Genomic DNA, 22,694 nt, shown 5'->3' on the forward strand with positions numbered 1-22,694 from the left:
TTCTTCAACTGAGTACATGGTAGGTATTCAATAAATATTTATTGAATAAATGCTGCTTTAGTATTTTGATAGCTCATAGTTTTGCTTTTGCTTCTGGTTCCTATCTATTCATTCATCTACTTTTTTATCTACCTGTCTATTCATCAGCTATCCATTCATCCACTTACCTATCCATCCATCCATCCATCCATCCATCCATCCATCCATCCCCATCCATCTCCATCCATCCATCCTTCTCCTTCAAGACATGTTTCAGAGCACTTAGTAATCCTTCCTGATTTCCTTTTTCTTCTTTCTGCTTCCTTCTTCAGTTTGGAGTCCAAAGTGGTGTGTAGGTTTAGCATTAAGGAGAGGATACATACTTATGATGATAATAATAACAGCTAATATTTATTGAGTATCACCATATGCCAGGCACTCTCCAGATGCTTTATATGCATTAAAGTAATTAATAAGCACAAGAGCTCTCTAAAGTAGGTATTAGAAATATTCCCATTTTGAAGATGGTGAAACTGGTAACAGAGCAGCCAAGTCAAGTGTTTGAGGTCATGCATGTAGTAAGTGCCAATGTAGAATGAAGAGCTGGGAGGTAGCTTCTTAATCTTGCTCTACTCCTTTCTTGTTTCATTTAGTCTGCTGCATAGCCAGCCTAAAGAGGGAGAATGTCTAACAAATCTAAGATATAACTCTCAGGAATGGACTGTTTCCAGTGCATCATGCTCAACATCACATTACTACATCCTAATGCAAATTGCCTTTTGGTTTCTTCAGTTTGTAAGGAAACTGGTTGCTCATCCCTGAAAAGATGCCATCATTGACATCTTCATGAGGGTCTTGTAGGTGAGCAGATAAGTTTAACTCCTTATGGTTTAGGATTTTAGTATAAACCAATTAAAATGAACAACATAGGGATCCCTGGGTGGCACAGCGGTTTAGCGCCTGCCTTTGGCCCGGGGCACGATCCTGGAGACCCGGGATCGAATCCCACGTTGGGCTCCCGGTGCATGGAGCCTGCTTCTCCCTCTGCCTGTGTCTCTGCCTCTCTCTCTCTCTCTCTGTGTGACTATCATAAATAAATAAAAATTAAAAAAAATAAAATGAACAACATATTTCTCTTCAGTAAAAAGCAGAAAATAATCTGTTAAAAAGCATAATATGTGCCCATGTGTGGAGTAACGGTCTGGAAGGATACTCAACAAACTGTTTTTTCTCCCAGGTTTTGAGGGGCAGGGTATTATGGGTAGCCATAAAAGGAAACTTTAATCTTACCTATGTATTTTTTTTTTTTTTAGCAAAGAAAAGGTATGCGTGTATTATGTGGTTGAAATTTGATGGAATGCTGATCATAAATAAAAATAAAGGTTATGAGGTGCTCTGAATTCTGTGAGTTCTTGGAGAAGTTGTTTCTTTCCTCTGCCTGGCCCTGCTTGCTTTTCCAAAAGATGAAATCATGTCCCCTTCCCCCTTTTAGATAATTTATGTTCTGTAGAGGGTTTTATTTTTTATTTAAAAAAAATTTTTTTTAAAGATTTTATTTATTTATTCATGATAGTCACACACACACACACAGAGAGAGGCAGAGACATAGGCAGAGGGAGAAGCAGGCTCCATGCAGGGAGCCCGATGTGGGATTCAATCCCGGGTCTCCAGGATCACGCCGCCAAACTGCTGCGCCACCCAGGGATCCCTCTGTAGAGGGTTTTAAATTTGATTTTTAAATCAGTCATCCTCCAGATTACTCACCCCAGCACTGCCTTTGAACAGGCCTAAAATGTGTATGGGAAACCTATAGTGAGTGGATCTTTAATTTAGACCTAAGGTTTGTCCTGATGATATATCTAACTTTGTCAGAGGGTCAAATCATCCCTGAATGTGTTTGCAATGGATGAGAAAGACCTGACATTTCCCTTCAGTAGCATGTTTTCACTTTATCATTCCCTGAGTCACCAACCACCATTCCATAGGAAGAGAGTGTTGGGATGTGATTTTTGAGAAGAGGTCTATCATCTATTTCATTTCTTTACACCAGATGGTATTTGCCAGCAACAAGGAAACACTTAGGCAAAGGGGGGACCAGTTTGTATGTAAAACATAAACCACTTGGACTCACAGAGACAGGCAGAATTAATCAGACTATAAAGTCACCAAGGGAGAAACTAACATGCTCACTAGAATACCAACCATAGCAAGCATTCCATTTGAAGCTTGAAAGGAGTTATTTTCAGACAAATAAAAGAAAGAGCTACTTTTGAAGGAGATAGGTCACAGCTAAGAGCTCTGGAGTTAAGCTACTTCTAGGTTTCATTTCAGGTGCTGCTCTAGCAGTTTACAATGGTGGGCCCTGTGTCTTACTACATCCCAGTTTCTCCATCTTCAAATTGGAAATAATTATGCCATCAACCATAGTGTTGTAGCAGAACAGCCAGTAGACCCTTTGGCACATAGTGATAGTCGAGTCTTGTGTTGTCTTCTCTTGCCTTGTCTCCTTTCCTTCTTTCTTTGTTTCTTTCTTTCCATCTGATATCAGATGTCATTATCCTCATCATTAGAGAGGTTAGTAACAAATCAAGTTTAATGAGGTTTAAATAAACTAGAGCAGATTGGATTCCTCTCAAAGTAAAAAAATTAAAGTGATTCTAAAAAGTAAGTAGACAGATGAGTGAAGTCTAGATGATTTCCAAGTGAAGTAGGGATTGTTTAGAACATCCCTGCCATTTCTAAGAGTGATGTCATGAATCTCAGCCACCTCACTCTTCCCACAGATTATGTTCTTGCCTTTTCCATGGAGAGAGTTGGACCCTTACTCTTTAGACAGTGCAACATCATCTTTTCACCTTTTCCTCTCCCTTCTGGGTGCTTCAGGTTCTTAGGCACTGGGGAAGAGTGCTGGCCGAATTGGAAGCAAGTGGAAGCACTTCATCTGCCATTCATTTTGGAAGGCAGACATCTCTAACAAGCTTGTAGCTGATAAAGTCTCTGCCTTTGCAAGGAGTTTGGTAACCAGCCAAACGTTACCTCTGATTAGTCCTTCTCTGAGTTTCTCCTCTGAAACTAGAAAAGAAAGAAAGAAAAAAGATAGTGAGGCGAGATAGTGGAGCCAGTCCAGGACTGAGTGAGGTAGAGGGGCAGACTAATAATCTGCCCGCGTTTGAGATTGTTGCCTAGACTCTGTTTTTTCACAATAAGGGATGTAAACATGTGCTCATAGTTAGAGAGTGGTATTATTTCCTGACAGTGCCCTCCACCAAGCAGAGTTTGGTCTTCATTTCCTGCCTTCTACTTTTGGAGCTTGGGTCCCAGATCCCAGACACCCACACCCTAGTGGGAAAGGATTTAAAAATGGGCAAGATGGCTGGCCTGCCCGGAGTTGATCCTTTCAGGGTTTAAGATGATGGGGGGTATAATGGAAGCATCATAGAATGTCATTTGCCTTTGACTCCATGTTGCTATAGAAACAGAATATGACACGCTCATGGTGAATGACCTTGTTATTACTTTTATATATGTTGTTAGTTATTGTGAGGAAGTTATTTATAACCTGATGGAAGAGAGTCCCTGGAAAGGGGCATTGGTCTGCTTAATTGTTCCATGGGGGAAGGAGAAAAATTCTGCCCCCAAAGAAAAAGAAACAGGAGAAAAGGAAAGAAGAACAAAATGAAACAAACAAATGAAAAAGAAGAAATCTTTCTGAAAAATTTTGCCCAAAAGCCTTTTTGTATTATTTAGGACCATGTGCCCTCTATGCTATATTTGTCATCAGAATTTATTCTGTAGGGTTTTATGTAACTATTGTAACATTTTCTCAAAATCTTTCAATAGAGTTAATTCCCTTCATGTCCTTTGAAGAACTGTACCTATAGTTGGTTAATATGTTATCAAAGATTTTGAATTTCAGGCTGGAACAAGCTACTTTATGAATTCTCTACCTCTACTATGGCCTGTGAGGAAACTCTGCATCCTTGGTTTAAAAGCTTTTGATTCCATAAACCAACATATACTGTTTTATGGGATTTAATACAATATTATCATTTTACAGTTTACCAGATAAGGATATTTAAAATCCTAACCATTGGCTACCATCACTGTCACTTTATAAAATAAGGAATAAGAACTATAAAAATACTATAAGAGATACTATATTTGATCCTCCACTGTGTGTCAGATACATTAACCTCACTCCTCAAAACATGGTTGACTAGCTAGCTCCATCTGTGCCTCCTGAGAGAGTTAGGAACACAGAATCACAGTCCTCTCTCCAGGTCTACTTAACCAGCACCTGCATTTTATTTTATTTTATATTTATTTATTTTTTAATTTATTTTATTTTTTAAAGATTTTACCCATTCATTCATGAGAGACAGAGCGAGGCAGAGACACAGGCAGAGGGAGAAGCAGGCTCCATTCAGGAAGCCCAATGTGGGACTCGATCCCGGGTCCCCAGGATCATGCCCTGGGCCAAAGGCAGGCACCAAACCTCTGAGCCACCCAGGGATTCCCTTGTATTTTTTTTTTTTAAATAATCTCTAGGAGGAGATTATTAGGGAGCCTGCTTCTTCCTCTGCCTGTGTCTCTGCCAATCTCTCTCTCTCTCTCTCTCTCTGTCTATCATGAATATATAAATAAATAAATCTTTAAAAAAAATCTCTATCCCCAACATGGGGTTTGCACACACAACCCCAAGATCAAGAGTTGTATGCTCCACTTGCTGACCCAGCCAAGTGCCCCATCTCCTGCAATTTAATGAGGTTTCTGAGTAATTTGAAGGAACATTGAAGTTTTGTAAGGTTTATTCTGGAGAAATGTGACTTTATTATGGTCTGCACACAAGTGGCACTAGCATCACCTGGGAGTTCGTCAGAGATGCCAATTTAGATACTACCCTGACTCATTGGATCAGAACTCTGAGGTTGAGGTCCAGCAACGTCTGTCTTAACAAGCTATCTAGTTGTTTTTTATAAATGCTAAAGTATGACAACCTCTACTCTAAAGAGAGATCTTTCTTTATCCCCATTTTAAAGATGAGAAAAATGAGTCAACAGGAGGATGTCATTCCCTGAAATGGTTAGTAAGTGGCCAACTAGAGTTTGAAACGAGGGCACATAACTCTGGAGTCTGTAGCTTACCCATTATACCTATACTGCTACCATCTCTTTGGTCTGTGTTCTCCACTGCACTTAGTGCTCTCCAAAATTCTTATTTGTTTATTTTCTATCCCCCACCTGACACTGGAATGTAAGCTCCTTGGAAGTTGGGGACTTTATCTGGCTTTCTCATGGCTATATGGCCATTGGACATTGCTGGAAACTTCAGCATCAGTGTCCTTGGGAGGGCTGTTAAACCACAGGTGGCCAGGCTCCACTCCTGAGCAACTGATTCAGCAGATCTGGGGCAGGACCTAAGATTCTGTGTTTCTGATGAGCTCCCTGATGCTGCTGTTGCTGTTGGTCCGGAGACTTCTCTTGGACTAGAGTGAGTTTATGCAATTTTTCAAAGGCAAAAGAAGTGTGTGTGTTGGTGGGGGAAGGAGTGGGGCCGGCCACCATTTACTTTGCTTCTTGCTGCCCTTTGTCGCCTGCCGTTCCACACACTTTGCAAACTTTGCCTCATTAATCTTCCCCGCCCCGGGAGGGCCTGTGTGACGGACACTGGTGCCTTTATTTCACAGATGGAGAGGCAGCAGTGCTGAGGGAATGTGACAGGCCCAAGGTCACATAGTGAGTCCCTTGAATGAACCCAGAATAGAAACACTGCTGCCTGCCATGAAACCCTTCTCTTGCTCTGGTGAACCTTTGAGCCCCCGAGCCTGCAAAGCCTCCTCATGTCCTCTCTCCATCAATGCCCACTTGCACCGCCTCCAAAATTAGCTTTGTCTTTTTGACCCCACCCTCAGGAGACCCAGGTTCAAGGTTGGCACTAAGCACCTTTTGAGTTTCTGGTAACTTAGACTCCGGAATAATTCTAAGCTGAGAGCAGTTAACTACAGGGACATTAGTCCTGTGGAAGAGCTGGTTGAATCTTGTATGTGGGACTGCCATCAAAGGTCATACAAATTTTCCCTGTTGTCTTTCTCTGCATGCCTTCAGAGCTTATGCATTCATTTCCACTGACAAGCTAATCATTGGAGACACTTGCTGCAAATATAAGTGCCTAGACTAGGCTCCGTCTTAGAGACCAGACTTTGAGGGGACGGGGTGATGGAACCCAAGCACCCATTTCACTAGCAAGCTCCTTAGGTGATTTGAATGCAACCTATCCTAGAGAAGTCTGAAATAGAGGATGTGGATGAACTTTCAGGAATACTAATAACCTTCTTCTCTGGACACTTGGCAAACAATCGGGTTGGGTGTGGCTTAGTTGGGGGGTGTGCATAGCTTGGATTGCATTCCTTAAAACTGCATTCTATATTTCTCATAGTGCATGATTTTTATTGTTTTTTAAAAGATTTTATTTATTTATTCGTGAAAGACACAGAGAGAGGCAGAGACAGGGGCAGAGGGAGAAGCAGGCTCGACACAGGAAACGTGATATGGGACTTGATCCCGGGACTCCAGGATCACATGCTGGGCCAAAGGCAGACGCTCAACCGCTGAGCCACCCAGGCGTCCCATAGTATATGATTTAAATCAACAGAGGATGGGCTGGGTAGGTGGGTTCCTGGTTCTTCATTAGGCAGAGACTGTTTCTCCATCTGGTTGAGAGTCTGTTGCATTATATAGTTCCAATGGGCGATACATTTTTAAATTTACATAAAAGAAAAAAATTTGCTTGAACTCGATTTGCTTTTTTAATTAGCCAGCACTCATCTGGAGGAATTGAAAAATCCATTTGGTTCCCTCAAAACGGAAATTGGCCAGTGTAAATGTTAAGATGCTCCACCATTTGTTTGAGTTGAACCGTGAGTGTTGGTCTGCTTTTCAACTTGATGTTCCTTGGAAAACAGATGATTCCATAATGATGTCTGTAAATGGACTATAGGAACCCAAGCTCCAGTGAAATTGGCATCAAATATAGTCCTGCAGTCTGTGTAGACACGGAAGGGTGAGTTCTGACTGCCTCTGTGGTTATTTTAAGAATATAGTCAACTTAAATATATGATTCTGTGAGGGAGGAAAAAAAATTTTTTCCTCACTCCTAGGTTCTTGGTTGAGACCACTCCTCTAATCCAAAGATAAAAAATTAACAGGAGAAAAACAGAGGTTAATGGCATTTATATCTCCTGTATAAATGGGAGAAACTCAGAAAAACTAAGTAACTCACCAAAATGACCCAGCCATTGTATTAAACATGATCTCCAGCTAAAAACAGAAAATGTTGAGGAACCCGTGATGGTTGGCAGTCAGGAAAAGGGTGAGGTAGCTATGCAGATTTAAGTCCTTGCTTTCTTCATTGCTAAGATTGTCTAGGGATTTAGTTATCTCCTCTTCTCATACACAGAAGGGAGATGACACCCTTACAAATGGAGATTTCCCTTATAAATGTAAAAGTCTCTTATAAAAGAGTAACTCTTACTTGTCTTTCAGATCTTTTCCTGTATCTGCTGTTTCTTTAAAAATAACCAGCTCAAGATAATCCTAATGCCAACGAGGCATATTTTGAGATGGCATGTTCTCTCTTTCAATTCCATTTATATGAAATATCCAGAATAGGCATGTCCATAGAGGCAGAATGCAGATTAGTGATTGCCAGGGTTGGGGGAAGGGGAAAATAGGAAATGCAGGAGATGAAAAAATTTCCCTCTACTAGATTTTTTTGGTTGGTCTCTTAATTAAATTGACATAAGACACATGAACAGGAGAAAACTTAATTTTATAGGTATGGGAACTGCACATAGACATGAAAGATTCAAAGACAGGTAGTTAGGGCTTACATGCTACCCTTAGCTAAGGAGAAGGGGATTGGGATCTGGGGCTTCAAGGGGAAGGAAGACAATTCGCTGGAAGATAGGAAGAGTAAATGTTTGACAGACAAATGTTTGTCATGTCATCCAGAGACAGCGGGGCACACAGAGGAATTTGAACACAAAGGCCCCGCCAGCTCCCCCCAGCTTACCATAGCCAGCCCATAGTCTTTGTAGCTATCTCTGGTGATAAGTCTCTTTCTGGACCTGGCACCCCTCTGAATTCTTAGAGATGGTTAAGGAGGTGGTAAAAAGCTCTCCTTGAGTCTCTTAGTCCTTGATTGTCTTCAGTTCAAAATAATCCACATGCTCAAGTGGCATATCTTGGGGAGGCTTGTTCCGAACATTCCTGGGAGCAACTGACTTAATGGATCTGGGTTTCTTTTTCCTTTTTGGGGTGCTGCAAATATTTTGGAACAAGATGGAAGTTACGATTTCACATTATGAATGTGCTGCACGCCACTGAATTGTTCCGTTTAATATGGTTAATTTCATGTTTTGTGGTTTTCACCTTAAAAGATAGTGACAAAACATGAAACCAAGAGAAGCAAAGCAAATCCTAACCCACCACAACGTCTTCTTCCCTTTTCTCAAAGACCTCGCCCTCATGCAAGGGGACATTCATAGCGAATCTCTTTTGCTTTTGTATTAAAGAAGTTCTCCCTTTGTCTCACTTATCCTCACATTGTGATTAGCACTATGTGGCATCTAGGAGCTGTCTCTGGGTAGGAAAGGATGAATGGAAGGTAAAGGTAGGGCGTGTTGAAGAATGTATATTATTCTTTTTTAAGAAAAGCAAGCTTGAATGTTAGGGGTGTTTTAAGATAGTCAACTTTTAGGCTAATCAAAATGGGAGGCAGTCATCATCTTTCGGTATAATGTGATAATTTGGTAGATCTAGGTAGGCTTCGTCTGCTCCCTTGCCCTCCATACGTATGCCTTGCAGCAAATGTACTTTGACGGTGCAAAGTCCAAAACAATCAGTTTGGTTTCATTTTATTCTTTAATAGTGATGAATATTTGAGTTCCTAGTATAGATCCCAAACTTTACATGTATTATCTACTTTGCATTCCAGTGACCCAATGATACAGGGACTATCATTGTCCCAATTTCTTAAATGAATAGTCCGAGGCTCAGCCATCTTAACGAACTTGTCCAAGTTAACAAAACTAGTTAAAAAAAAAAAACCCAAAACCAAACAAACAAAGAAAGAGTTGAGATTAGAAATCTGGGCGGTCTGAACTTCAAGGCATATACTCTCCTAATATTGCACTATGGTAGGAATGTTTCTTAAGTGCTCTTGCATGGTCTACAAGGAAGAGTTCCTGAGGGGTACCTGTGTGACCAGTCTTCCCTATAGGTGCAAAAAGGGTTTCTAATTCAAAATGAACAACCTCATCTTTTAAGGTATAGGATCCTCCTAAAAGTTTTAGAGTCAGATCTTGATTCTTTTCCAGTTCTATCACTTAACTGGCAGTTTGACCTTAACCAAGCTCCACAAGCCATCTTTGCCTATTTTCTTCCTCTGTAAAATGGGTATGATAAGGACTTCCTTTTTTTTTTTTTTTTTAAAGACTTTATGTATTTATTCATTAGAGACACACAGAGAGAGGGAGAGAGGCAGAGACACAGGCAGAGAGAGAAGCAGGCTCCATGCAGGGAGCCCAACGTGGGTCTTGAGCCTGGGACTCCAGGATTACGCTCTGGGCCTAAGGCAGGTGCTAAACCCTGAGCCACCCAGGGATCCCCTGATATTGACTTCCTAATAGGGCTGTTGCAAGAATTCAAAGAGATGATGTCTTTGAGAACACCTAAAGAGTGCTGGGTTGCCAGGACACACCTTCTCACTTTCTTGTTCTTTCCTTGAAACAGTGACCTCCCTGTCAGTGTAGACTGGGTCTCAAATCCTCTTTCTTCCCTGAATAATTGTCTATAGACCATTGGAGAAATTATGGAACATTTGCCTATATACAATATCCTCATCTTGAACCAAGAAGTTATGAGCCTCCATGTGTGATTTTGGTTTTGTCATAAGGCAGCTGCAAAACCGATTCATTTTGATGTAGCTTCTTATCTATTCTCTGCTTTAAAAAAAAGAGAAAAAAGAAAAAAGAAAAAAAAAAGTTTTTATATCCTAACACTCACTCCCTCTGCAGTCTTGTTCACTATTCTCTCTTGACCCCATCTGCCTGGGCAGTGGGACCTATAGGGCCAGAGTGGCCATTCCCAAGAGGTCATTATTTTGCCAGTTCCAGGATTAAGTCCTTGGAATAGGATATCCTCTGGGAGGCCCAGTGTGTGAGCTGATTGTTTTGGCTTGAGGACATTCTTTGAGGGATCCACATTTCTAATAATTAAGACCCAAGATTCTGTGGCTGTTGCCCTGGCTACATTTTGTTTCCTGCATGTGTGACAGAATGACCTGATTTCATTTCCTTGTAATTAAAGTATTCTGAACACTAGTGTGAGTTTTGACCTGGGAGAAGCTATTAGGATGGTCTGCCCTTTGCAGGCAAGTGGATATCCCCAGAAATGCATTGACTTAAAACCTCTGGTGACTAGGAATGTTGTCCCTTCCACCCTCCTTCCCCTTCCCCCTCTTTTTCTCTTAGAAATAAATGTGTTGAGACATCATAGGCCCACAGTAAGAGTTCATTAGTTACTTTAAGAAGTTACCTATGACCCTGTATAAGCCCACTTCTAAACTAAAACTATCTTGGTTGATCAGACTTACATGCTTGCCTCAGTGTCTCTGTCTCTCTAAGTTTAGAAGGGCTCAACTTGCAACAACACAAATCATCAAATTGTAAGTGGACTGTGGAAGGCGTCTTTCTCTGTGCAGGATGTTTCCTTTCAAGCAGGTAAATCTGAATATAGAGTTTAAGGATAATTTTCTCTGTAGGCACTTAGGAATCCTTGAAGGCCCTCTCCTCTCTCTCTCTCTCTCTCAATTAAATGTGAAACATTGACTTCAGCTGTGATTGTCCTCTTGTGAATTTGACAGGAAGCTTATTGCATCATTTTTGCCTTGATTTTCTGGTTTCCTAACCTGGTCTTGACTCAGCGGGTCATAGCTATTAAGCTGTCATGATTTTCACCTTGGCGTGGACCCCAATTTGTAGAATAGGTCAATCCTTGCTTAAACCTTGTGTCCTGAGCTGTAGGACTGGGTTGCGTTTAGATATGACTTGTGGTTGGTTGTTCTTTTAGAAGGAAGTAATGAAGTCTTAGTTTTTCTCTTCCGGCTTCTTAGTGTGTTCAGGGCCACCAGGACATTGGTTTTTAATTCAGTCTTTTAGTAACTTACGAGTGATCTTGGTAAGCTCACCTCTACAAAGGGATTCAAGGTAGGGTGGAAGCTGATGGGTTGCTGATGTAGGAGTAAGTGACATCGCTGTCCTCAGCAAGCATGAGATGTGTGTCACATATGTGAGCACGTGCAGTATTTGTTCGGTGGATGGTGGAATGCACCACTTCAATTGGAGTCATACAGCTTAAACGTGAAGAGGAGATGGAAGTCTGAACCTTGTGGGTTTAATCTTGTCTGATGGTTACCAGGATTGTGGCCTTCAGCAAGTTACTTTCATTCTGATGGAAGATCAAAGGGGTGATGATAATATTATAGGGAAACAAGATTGGTGAAGCCAAAGTGCCAGTGTTATTATTTGGTAAGTAAACTCCCTTTCTGCTCTGTCCTAATTTGGGAGGAACCCCCCCTCCCTTTTTTTTTTTTTTTTTGGCTAGAGCTCTTTTCCCTCACCCCATATGCTCTCAGCTCTCTGTCTCTGCCATCTCTGTTGAGCTCTGTCCCTTTATCTTACAGAATTTCAACACTCTGGTACTCAGCCTTCTGGAAGCCTCTACCATGGGACCCTAAACTATGCCCTGAACTCCTCATATTTATATTTTCTGCCTTCATAAACCTTCTTATTAGGGAAATATGTTTTATTTTTTTTAGCATTTGATAGATAACCATATGATGCTCCTGTCATTCCATCTAAAGCCTTCTTTGGTGTAAGGATTACATCTTAACCAATACTCCTTATATTATGATATTAAGACAGGTCCTTGGAACTTAAAGTATAAATATCTACTTTCATGAGCTAAGGGACACTATCTTGGAATAAGATAATACCAAACTAGGTGTTTTTTTTTTCTTTTTTTAAGATTATTTATTTATTTTCAAGGGTTGGGGGAGAGAGGGAGAGAACGTGAGCATGCATAAGCAGGGGGAGCAGCAGAGAGAGAGGGAGAAGCAGTCTTGCCTCTGAGCGGGGAGCCTGATACGGGGCTCGATCCCAGAACCGTGGAATCATGACTTGAGCAGAAGACAGATGCTTAACCACTGAGCCACCCAGACGTTCCCCCAAGCTAGTTTTTTCAAAACAGCTTTGGGAGGCCTGGTTTGTTCAGTGGTTGAGCGTCTGCCTTTGGCTCAGGTCCTGATCCTCGACTCCTGGGATCAAGTCCCACATAGGCCTCTCTGCAGGGAGCCTGCTTTCCCTTAGCCCGTGTCTCTGCCTCTCTCTCTGTGTGTCTCTCATGAATGAATGAATGAATGAATGAATGAATAAATACATACATAACTAAAATCTTAAAACAGCTTTAGAGGGGTATAATTTACATGACATAAAATTTACTGCCTTACCTTTAAAATTCAATTATCTTTAGAAAATTTACAATCTAATTTTAGAACATTTCCATTTTCCACAAAATCACCCTCCCCCATGCCTATTTGCAATCAATCTTTTTCCCACCCTTAGCCTCAGGCAACCACTAATCTACATTGTTCTTACCTGTACTAGTCATAATAGCCAAAAATTGTAAACAATCTAAATGTCCATCAGTTAGGGAATAAAATTCCTTATACCCATACAATGGAATACAATTCAGCAAAAACAAACCTCAAAGAGACAAACAAAAAACCAGAATACTAGTACAAGCTACAATGTCAATGGACCTCAAAAAATATTATGCACACATTATGTTAAGTAAAAGATGTCAGAAGCCAAAGACCATATATTGTATCGTTCCATTTTCATGAAATGTCTAAAAAAAAAGGCAAATCTAAAGTAGATTATTATTATTTGATTCCCATTAGATAAATACGTCTCTACTTTTTTTTTTTTGCCTACTTAAGTGCCTTGGGCCTCTGGGGCTAATTCTCTTTAAAACAAACATAGTTAATTTACCCTTTCCTAGATTTGCTTTTCCACTTTGTCTGCTCAGGGAAGAAATCTGGAAATAGTGGCTTTGCTTGACTTGTATAAAAGAGGGCCCTTCCTTTTCTCCTTTCCTGCATTTTGCCATGTGGGACCATGCTCCATTTTAAGTTACTGTATTAGAGAATATATAGTGTCTGCTGGGACCTGGTGGCAGGCAGGAATGTTTAAACTGATCATTTGTTTTAAACATAAGCCATTTGTAATGCATGATTCATCTGTTGCTAGAAGGTACTTGGCATCTTTTACATATACCGTGATTCAACTTGTGACAACATTCATAGCTTGAAGGAAAAAAAAAAACAATAAGGGATTTGTTCATCAGAATCTTCATAGATTCAACAGTTTTGGAATTGAAGACAATGCCATCTTAGCCTATTTGAGACTGGCGTCCTGGAGAGGGGCTTTGGTGTGCTAATACCGGCAGAACAAAAATTAAGGTGTTTTCGAAATGAGCATTCAAACGTCTCCTAAACATCACTGGTTATTTTCATGGACACCACCTTTCATTTAGTTTCATTCCATTTTTTGTCCCTTTTATTCTGTTTATAAAATAAAACATAGAGGAAAAGTTGGAAAGTAGGAAATGAAACTATATAAGAAGATACATTGCCATGTAAAATTCCTACCATCATGGATACTTGTTGGCATCATTCTGGTGGATTCCCTTTGTATTTATTTGCGTGCGTGTGTGTGTGCGCGCACGCGCACGCAGGCAGATATTTAATTGGGCTCAAACTGTATAAATATTGTGCTCTGATATTGTCATGTGATATTTTATTATGAACATTTTCCTCTACATCATTAAATATTCTTCTGGAAGATAAAATTAATGGCCCATAGTAGCTCATTTGGATGTGGTATCACACTATTCCCCAACTGTTGAGACACTAGTATTGTTTTAGTATTTTTTTTAAACTGTTAAAAAATTGCAATGAAGATCTTTGAGCAGAGATCTTTGAGCATGTTTTTACTTCCTTTGGACAACTCTTAAAAGTAAAAAAATAGCCTAGAGGTATAGACATTATAAAGGATTGGAGTTGTCACTGTTCTCTGAATGCTCTTTTTTTTTTTTTTTTTTTTTAGATTTTATTTATTTATTTTTTAAAGATTTTATTTATTCATGAGAGACACATAGAGAGAGGCAGAGACACAGGCAGAGGGAGAAGCAGGCTCCATGCAGGGAGTCTGATGTGGGACTGGATCCCAAGACCCCGGGATCGTGACCCGAGCTGAAAACAGACACTCAACCACTGGGCCACCCAGGTGCCCCCAAGATTTGATTTTTAAGTAACCTCTACACCCCACATGGGCCTAAGCTTACAACAATAAGATCAAGACTCACACGCTGGACTGACTGAGCCAATCAGGTACACCTAGAATTGTCATAGTTGATTTCTTTACTTTTTTGAGTATTAGTTCTATGCTCTTATAAGCAGTGAATAAGAACTGCCTCAGTACATAGAAATGGGTTGACCATTGATGGTAGAGGGAAAGAGTGGTCCATGGAAATTGGTTCAGAAAGCTATTTGGAAACCTCTTCATTGCCAAGTGGTATAGACCATCATCACTCATGGAAGTATATATATCATAAAGTAATTAAGACACCCCTCTTCCTAAATAAAAATCCCCGCAGATTACTATAAGTAATGCCATTTAGATAGATCATCCCAGTGGACTGAATATTATAACCAGCATCCCTAGAGAAGATCTGGTTCACCTGGCTCCTCCTCTGCTGCCGTGGAGATGTACACAGTGCATCACACAGTATAAAGAATGATTATGCTCTTGCTTCCTTGGTTTCTAGTTATGGATCTTGCTGTAGGTTTCTCCTGGGTCCCTGCCTGTAGCTTTTTGTTTCATCATGATGTAGTGACCTCCCAGCTCCCTCATGATATCCACAATGAGTCTTTTCAGGAAGGTCTAGGGATCTTCCTTTTTCTCTCTGTCCATGAAATACTCTTTTAGGTGAGTCACTTTCCTTATACAAGCAACAGGTGTTGCTTTTTTTGAGATAAGCTTTTATCCACATTTTCAGGGAACATGTCCCTGTGGGTTTTTAAAAAAATCTTATTTATTTATTTATTTATTTATTTATTTATTTATTTATTTATTTAGACACTCCTCTCTTTTCTAATGTTAAACTTCAGAAGTATCAGATTATTGCTAACTTTGTCCCCCAGTATATGCCATACATTAATACCCTTTAAATATTATTAAAATGAACTTAGATATTACTTTCCAGGCAATCTTAGTCCAAGCTGCACTCAGTATAGGATGGATTGATGACTGGCTGACTGGATAAATTGATAGATGGATAGATAGATGGATGAATGATGCTTCTCAGGTCCTACTACCTATATTCTATGTCAGGTGCTGAGAAGAAAATAATTAGTTGAGACTATTAATTCATGCCACTACTGGTTCCCTGGAACTTGAATTTTAATCAGAGTTTTAGCAATGCTTGCTTATCCTCAAAATCATTACTTGCCCTACCAATTAGGGTTAGGGCTGGAAGAAACCTAAACTGTTTATGTCATATAAGCAACCCTTTGCTATTAATTCTGGAGGAAATGACAGGCTCACTCTTGGTATGAAAAATCTTAAGTATCAGAAAGAGTCAAATATCAAGAGAAGAGAGTGACTGGCACACCAATTAAGAGTTTTCAGTGACTAGGAATGTAGTGTAATATGTATGAGTGGTCCACAAATTTAATGCAATATACATGTCTTTTTTTGTAGACCAGAACTCTGGCTCTTTGAGTTAAAGAATCATGCTTGTGACAGTGCAATAGAATGGCTATAGAAGAGGATCCTAGAATCAGTTTTGCAAGTTTTTTTTTTTTGAAAATTTAATTTATTTATGAGAGACACACAGAGAGACGCAGAAACATAAGCAGAGGGAGAAGCAGGCTCCTTTCAGGGAGCCTGATGTGGGACTCCATCCCAAGACCCCAGGATCAGGACCTGAGCCAAAGGCAGACGCTTAACCACTAAGCCACCCAGTGCCCCAGTTTTGCAAGTTTTAATGACAAGTCTGCCATTTGATGGCCATGTAACCAAGTAGCATTGTTTTCTCTTCTGTTCAATAGAGATCCTAACACTTGAAAGGTGGTAGTGGTGTGAGGGTTAAAGAATACACATGCATACATGATTAACAGAGTGTCTGTCATATAAGAAATGTTAATAAGCATCTGGATGTGTTGTGTTATGTGTCGTTATCATTGTCATTATTATTATTAAATACTGGAGTTTGGGATGGAATAGAAGGCAGGCACTCAGGAGATATGGTGGATTTATTAGTTTCCTATTGGTGCTCCATCAAATGATCACAGAGTTGGTGACTTAACGGCAGAAATTTATTCTCTTACAGTTCTAGATGACATAACTCCAAAATCAGCATCACTGGATCATAACCAAGGTGTTGACAGGGCGTCTTGAGATTCTGAGGGATCCTCAATCCCCTTTTCCAGTTTCTAGTGGCTACTGTTGTTCATTGGCTTATGGCCTTTTCCCTACAAGTTTATGCCTTCTTCATATGACCCTCTTCTCTTCTGGGTGTGTCACATCTCCCTCTCCCTCTCATAAGGGCACTTGTCATTGGATTTAGGACCTACTTAGATAATCCAGGATGATCTCTCCAATGCAAGATCCTTAATTTAATTACATCTGCAAAGACACTTTTTCCTTTTTAGGTTACATTTACAGGTTACAGGGTTAGGACCTGATATCTTTGGGTGGCCATTATTCAGCCTAATACAGGAGGTTGGAAATGAAACTTGATTTTCCATTTTGCAGGGATATAGGTTATCCCGAAGATTTTATTGTGTTGTCTATAGAACAAATGTCAGCATCAGTGGGGACATTTTGTGAATGGTGCTTTTTGTTTTTTGCAAGCTCATTGCTCCTTTCTCCTTTTATATTTGAGCAAAGCTTATTTTATGAATAAAAATGCCTGCAGCAAAAAGCTTTTATTGATCACCTGTGGATCAATACGTAATATTTATATTTCACTGAATCTTCACACTATATTTCAGGTTTTGCTTCTCTGTCAATTTTGAAATGATCTGTGCTAATTCCATTTTCGAACGACCTGGGTCTTCTCTACTGACTTAATTTCTTCTTCTCATTCCGTGAAAAGTCTTTCTTATCACCCCAGGGGTTGCTGAAGGATGTTTTTTCACTGATGGAGGAATAGCATAGTTAGTCAATGATATATTTGTTGTAAAAAATTCTTTTTCCATTGTAGTCCAAACTTAAATTTCCCTAGTGTTCATTTGCTTTCTCTATTTTGGAGTGCACTTAAAAATACATTTGCAGTCACGATTGCCTGGGTAAGTTATAAATCCTAGATATTAGAATTTTTATGCTTTAGAAATAATAAATGAGGGCTTACCAATTAAAGATAAAAAATTACTTGGCTGGGGATAGTAGAATATTTTATCAGTATTATTAAAATTTAAGGGCAGCTGAAATGCCACAGGAATCTTTGTACAACATTTTAGTTTAAAAAGTTGGCTTAGGGATAACTTACATTCTTTTCTTCAATTTTACATCAAACAGGATATTATATAAATTGCAAAAAAAAAAAAAAAAAAGAGCACAGAACTCTTATTGCACTGATTCAAATATAGACCTATGTGGTTTTAGCCTTTATAGTTAGAAATAATTTCTTTGTGTATCTTGGGTTCTTAATAATCTAGTTTTCACTTTCTTAAACCAATGTTATTATCACACATGAAACAAATAGCCTCATATGATTAATTATAAAACAGAAGATTTAAAAAACAAATATTTTATCTATATGTTGCTTATATGGGAGTAGATTTTATAAATAATAATAGGTTTTTTATTCTCATTTTTGTTTTTCTCTATTTTCTTCATTATTTCTTATTCCATTATTCTTAACAGCTGTCTGATGTTCTGGTTTATTCTCTGTAGGTCATTGTGACTTCTTTGCAACATCATCACAATTTTCCATAGCTTTATAAATAACCTCTCTGGAAATTGATGATTTCTAGAGAATAACCTGGAATCCTAGGTAGGCATTTAAAAAAATAAAAGATTGCCTTTTCAGAAGATTATCCTATTAGGAGAAAGCAGAATTCTGTATCTTGCACAAACAAATTGATACCTAAGTAGTGTGCATTTTTAAGCAGTCATTTGTGAAATGATGTGGACTTAATGGCAGATTAAAACAACTACCCACTGGGCTGTTTCAAAAAAAAACAAAACCTTCCAATTAAGATGGATCCACGAGAATGTGAAATAAATCCACCACAATACGGAGCACCTTCTATGTGAAGGACACTCTTCGGCTTGCTGAATGGTGGAGGAAGAGAGGAGTTGTAAATTATCTCAGTCCCCAGAATTGTGTCATCTAGAGCAGTGGTTCCCAGTGGGGGCTCTCTTGTGCCAATGAAATGGACTTAGGGCAGCATCTGGAGACATGCTTGGTTGTCACAACTTAGGGAGGGTGCTGCTGACACCTAGTGGGTGGAGGCCTGAGATGCTGCTCAACATAGTGCAAGGCCCTGGACAGCTTTCCCAAAACAGAATTTTCTGGTCCCCAATGTGACCAGTTCTGAGGTTGCAAAACCCGGATTCAGAGAAAGGTGGAAGGCACACACAGAAAGAGTTTTGATATTTCAAGCTGGGCATTATTCAAGCTGGTCATAATAATGCCCAGCACATTTATTAGGGCTTCAGAGGAGAGGAGAGATTCTTGTAGATTATAGAGGGGTGGGATGTAGGGTCAGAGCTCATGACAGAAGATAGGTAAGAACGTATGAAGGCATTTCACAAAGAGAAATGGCAACCCAAAGATGATATTCAGAATTCAGAATGATGACTATTGCACGCACTCAGGGTGGCTGCATGACCAGTTAGAACAAACACACAGCTTTACGTGTAGTTGTGTTTATAGATTTTATATCAGCCTTGGGACAGCTATCTTTTCCCTAGGTTCAACCAAAAGTCCAGTCTTACTAGAACTAATTTGGGAGTAAACTAGAATGGGTTTATCTCTTTGAGGGCCTTGAATAAGAAATTTGACTTGATCTGATAGGCAGAGTCGGCTGTGAGACCATAAAAAACCAAAAAAATTGAATTAAGGATTTTCTAAGAAAGTTCTTTTTTCACTCCACTTCCGCCTGCCTTTTCAGTGTGTTTTAAAAAAGATGTTAAATATATAATTGAACATTTTCATAGGGATGTCCCATGGTAGTTACCGGGCAGAGCCTCTTGACTGTGGCTTTGCATGGTATATCTCCTGAAAATTTCGAGTATTTCTAATAGCAGTCATTGGTGGTGGCAGGGAGGGGGAAAGATCTGACAGTGACAGCAGTATTCTAAGGAGGTTAATTTGGGGCCAATATGCGAAATGACTTGCAATGAGAAGAAATAAGAAAAGAATACTTTTTTGTTATTAAAAAAAATAATAAATTCCAGTTAGTTAACTTCCAATGTTATACTAGTTTCAAGTGCACAATATAGTGATTCAGCAATTCCATACATCATGTGGCATCATCACACCGAGTGCATTCCTTAATTTCCATCACCTGTTTAACCCATCCCCTCCACCTACCTCTTCTCTGGTAACCAGTTTGCTCTATAGGGTTAAGAGTGTTTCTTACTTTATCTCTTTTTTTCTCCTTTGCGTGTTTGTATCGTAAATTCCACATATGAATGAAATCATGTGATATTTGTCTTTCTCTGACTTATGTCGCTCAGCATTATACTCTCTGGGTCCATCCATGTTTTTGAAAATGGCAAGATTTCATTTTTTTAACATTTTTTTTTTTAAGTAATCTCTACTCTCAGTGTGGGGCTCAAACTTACAATCCTGAGGTCAAGAGTTACATGCTCTTCTGATTGAGCCATCCAGGCACCCCAAGATTTCATTCTTTTTTATGGGTAAGTGAAATATTCATTGTATCCACATATTCTTTATCCATTCATCAATTGGTAGATACATGGGTTTCTTCCATATATTGGCTATTGTAGATAATGCTGCTGTCAACATAGGGGCACATATTTCTCTCTGAATGAGTGTTTTTGTATTTTGGGGGTGAATAACTAGTAGCGTGATTGCTGGAGCATCATAGGTTAATTTTGTTTTAACTTTTTGAGGACCCTCCATAGTGTTTTCCAGAGTGGCTGCATAAGTTTGCATTTCCTACCAGCAGTGCACAATGGTTCCTTTTTCTCCACATCCTCACCAACACCTGTTGTTTCCTATGTTGTTGATTTTAGCCATTCTGACAGGTGTGAGGTGATAGTGCATTGTAATTGATTTGCATTTCCCTGATGATGAGTGATGATGAGCATCTTTTCATTTGTGTGTTGGCCATCTGGATGTCTTCTTTGAAGGAATGTCTGTTCATGTCTTCTGCCCATTTTTTAGTTGGGTTATTTGTTTTGGGCATGTTGACTGCTATATTATTTCTATATATTGGATGCTAATCTTTTATTGGATAATCATTTGCAAATATATTCTCCCATTCCATTGGCTGACTTTTAGTTTTGTTGATTGCTCTCTTTGCTGTGCAGAAGCTTTTTATTTTTTTTAAATTTTGTTTGTTTACATGTTTGTTTGTTTTTTTTTTTTAAAGTAATCTCTGCACCCAACATTGGCCCCGAATGCATGACCCTGAGATCAGGTATCACATGTTCTTCCAACTACACCACTCAGGTGCCCCTGAAGGCTTTTATTTTGATGTACTTCTAATAATTAATTTTTGCTTTTGTTTCCCTTACCTCAGAGGACCTATGTAGAAAAAGTTAATATGATCAATATCAGAGAAGTTACTACCTATGTTCCCTTCTAAGATTTTTATAGTTTGAGGTCTCACATTTAAGTTTTTAATCCATTTTAAAGTTATTTTTTTGCGTATGTTAGAGGAAAGAAGAAAGGAAGACTTTAAATTGTTTGGGTACAAGCAGTGGTACTGGAAGTTAAATGCCATATGCTGGGGGGATGATTGTTAAAGAACTGGTATAATCAAATCTCTCTAATCTTCTGGTAAGTGATTTAATAAAGGAGGATAAATGTATGAATTGATTGAAATAATTCATGTAATATACCTGGCCCAGGGGAGGAGTGATTTTGAAATGGAGAGACATTTGCTAAAGGCATGATTATTAAAGAATCAGTAAAATATACTATTTCTCATCCTCCTTAATTGATTTGATACAAAGGGAGTTAATATATGGATCCAATGGAATTATCCACATAGAATACTTGGACCAGCGAAGGGTGGTTTTGAACCCCTTCTCTGGTATGTTCAAGTTCTGCCGGTAGTTAGGTGGCAGAAATTAACCTTTGATTTCTTCATTATCAGGAAGATGATAATAAATTGCATGGACCTCCAGAGCTTATGCTGTAAGGACTATGTGAGGTAATGCACGTAAAACATTGAAATACTGCCTGGAATCTTGTATGTGCTCAAAAAAATGAATATAATAAATCTTATAATGTTTATCCAATATACGGAGTCAAACAGAGAACTCAAAGTTAACCTGGAGATGTTGAGTATTTGTCACTGGAGCAATAAAGATATATTAAGGAAGTCCGACGGAGAGTTAGTTTTGAGGTGAGAGATGTTGTGAAGTTAGTTTTAAATGCCCAGAGTTTGAGAGAAAGACAGCATGCATCAAAACAAAATGCTTTGTGGGTGTTTGGAGGATAGATAGATAGATAGCCAGTATCTGAAAGATGTAAGTAAGGAGGGTATGCTGGTTTAGAAATCTGTGTAGAGGGAGACTTTGAATCAGAAAGTGTGGCAGAAAGTTTCTGCTTTAGCTCTTTCAGTATATATTTCTTACTCATGGATCTGTGGGTCTGCAGTAATATGAGTGTAATTGGGCCAGGTCAGACTGTATTGCTGCTCCAAGGTACAAGTTGAGTCTGAATTTTCCCAAGATGTCTTTCATTTTCCTTGGACTAGCGACTTCCTGCGGTATGTTTGTTCTTGTGGTGAAATGTGTGAGGATAAAAGCATCAGGAGAACTGTAAAAGCACATTTTAAGCTTCTGCTCACATCACATTCCCTAACATTTCATTGACCAAAACAATTTGTATGGCCAAATCCAAGGTCAGTGGTTAGTTTGTCCACCATGAAGCCATAGCAGCGGTGTGATTTTTATTTTTATTTTATTTTACTTATTTGTTAAAAATTTTATTGGGGGGGAGGGGAAGGGCGAAGCAGACTCCTTGCTGAGCAGGGAGCCTGACACAGGGCTTGATCCCTGGACCCTGGGATCATGACCAGAGCTAAAGGCAGACACTTAACTCACTGAACCACCCAGTGGGTATGATTTTTGATAGTCCTACAAGCAAATGAAGAATCAGGACCAATGATTCACTCTTCCAAAGAAACAAAAGGAAATCTGCTGGAGGCAGGGATTTTTGAGAAAGCTTGTATGTTCACCAAAAGAGAGAGAGAGAGAGAGAGAAACAGCTGGTGCTGCTTCCCTGCCTTCTTCCTGCCTCCTGTATGGACTTGTTGACTGGTTGTGGCATCCTTCTTGTGGTCAGGATGAGAAGGCCAAGAGAAAAAAAAAAAAAAAAAAA

At 39.3% G+C, this 22,694-nt stretch overlaps 1 protein-coding gene across 16 annotated transcripts in view; it reads left to right on the top strand.

The window, feature by feature from the left end:
* The window catches only part of RBFOX1 (RNA binding fox-1 homolog 1), a 2,033,710-nt gene that overhangs the window by 668,291 nt on the left and 1,342,725 nt on the right, over nt 1–22,694 (top strand). The gene's annotated exons all lie outside the window — the stretch shown is intronic.

This window comes from Canis lupus, chromosome 8, assembly GCF_048164855.1.
Source record: "Canis lupus baileyi chromosome 8, mCanLup2.hap1, whole genome shotgun sequence".
In the NCBI taxonomy this organism is placed as follows: domain Eukaryota; kingdom Metazoa; phylum Chordata; class Mammalia; order Carnivora; family Canidae; genus Canis; species Canis lupus.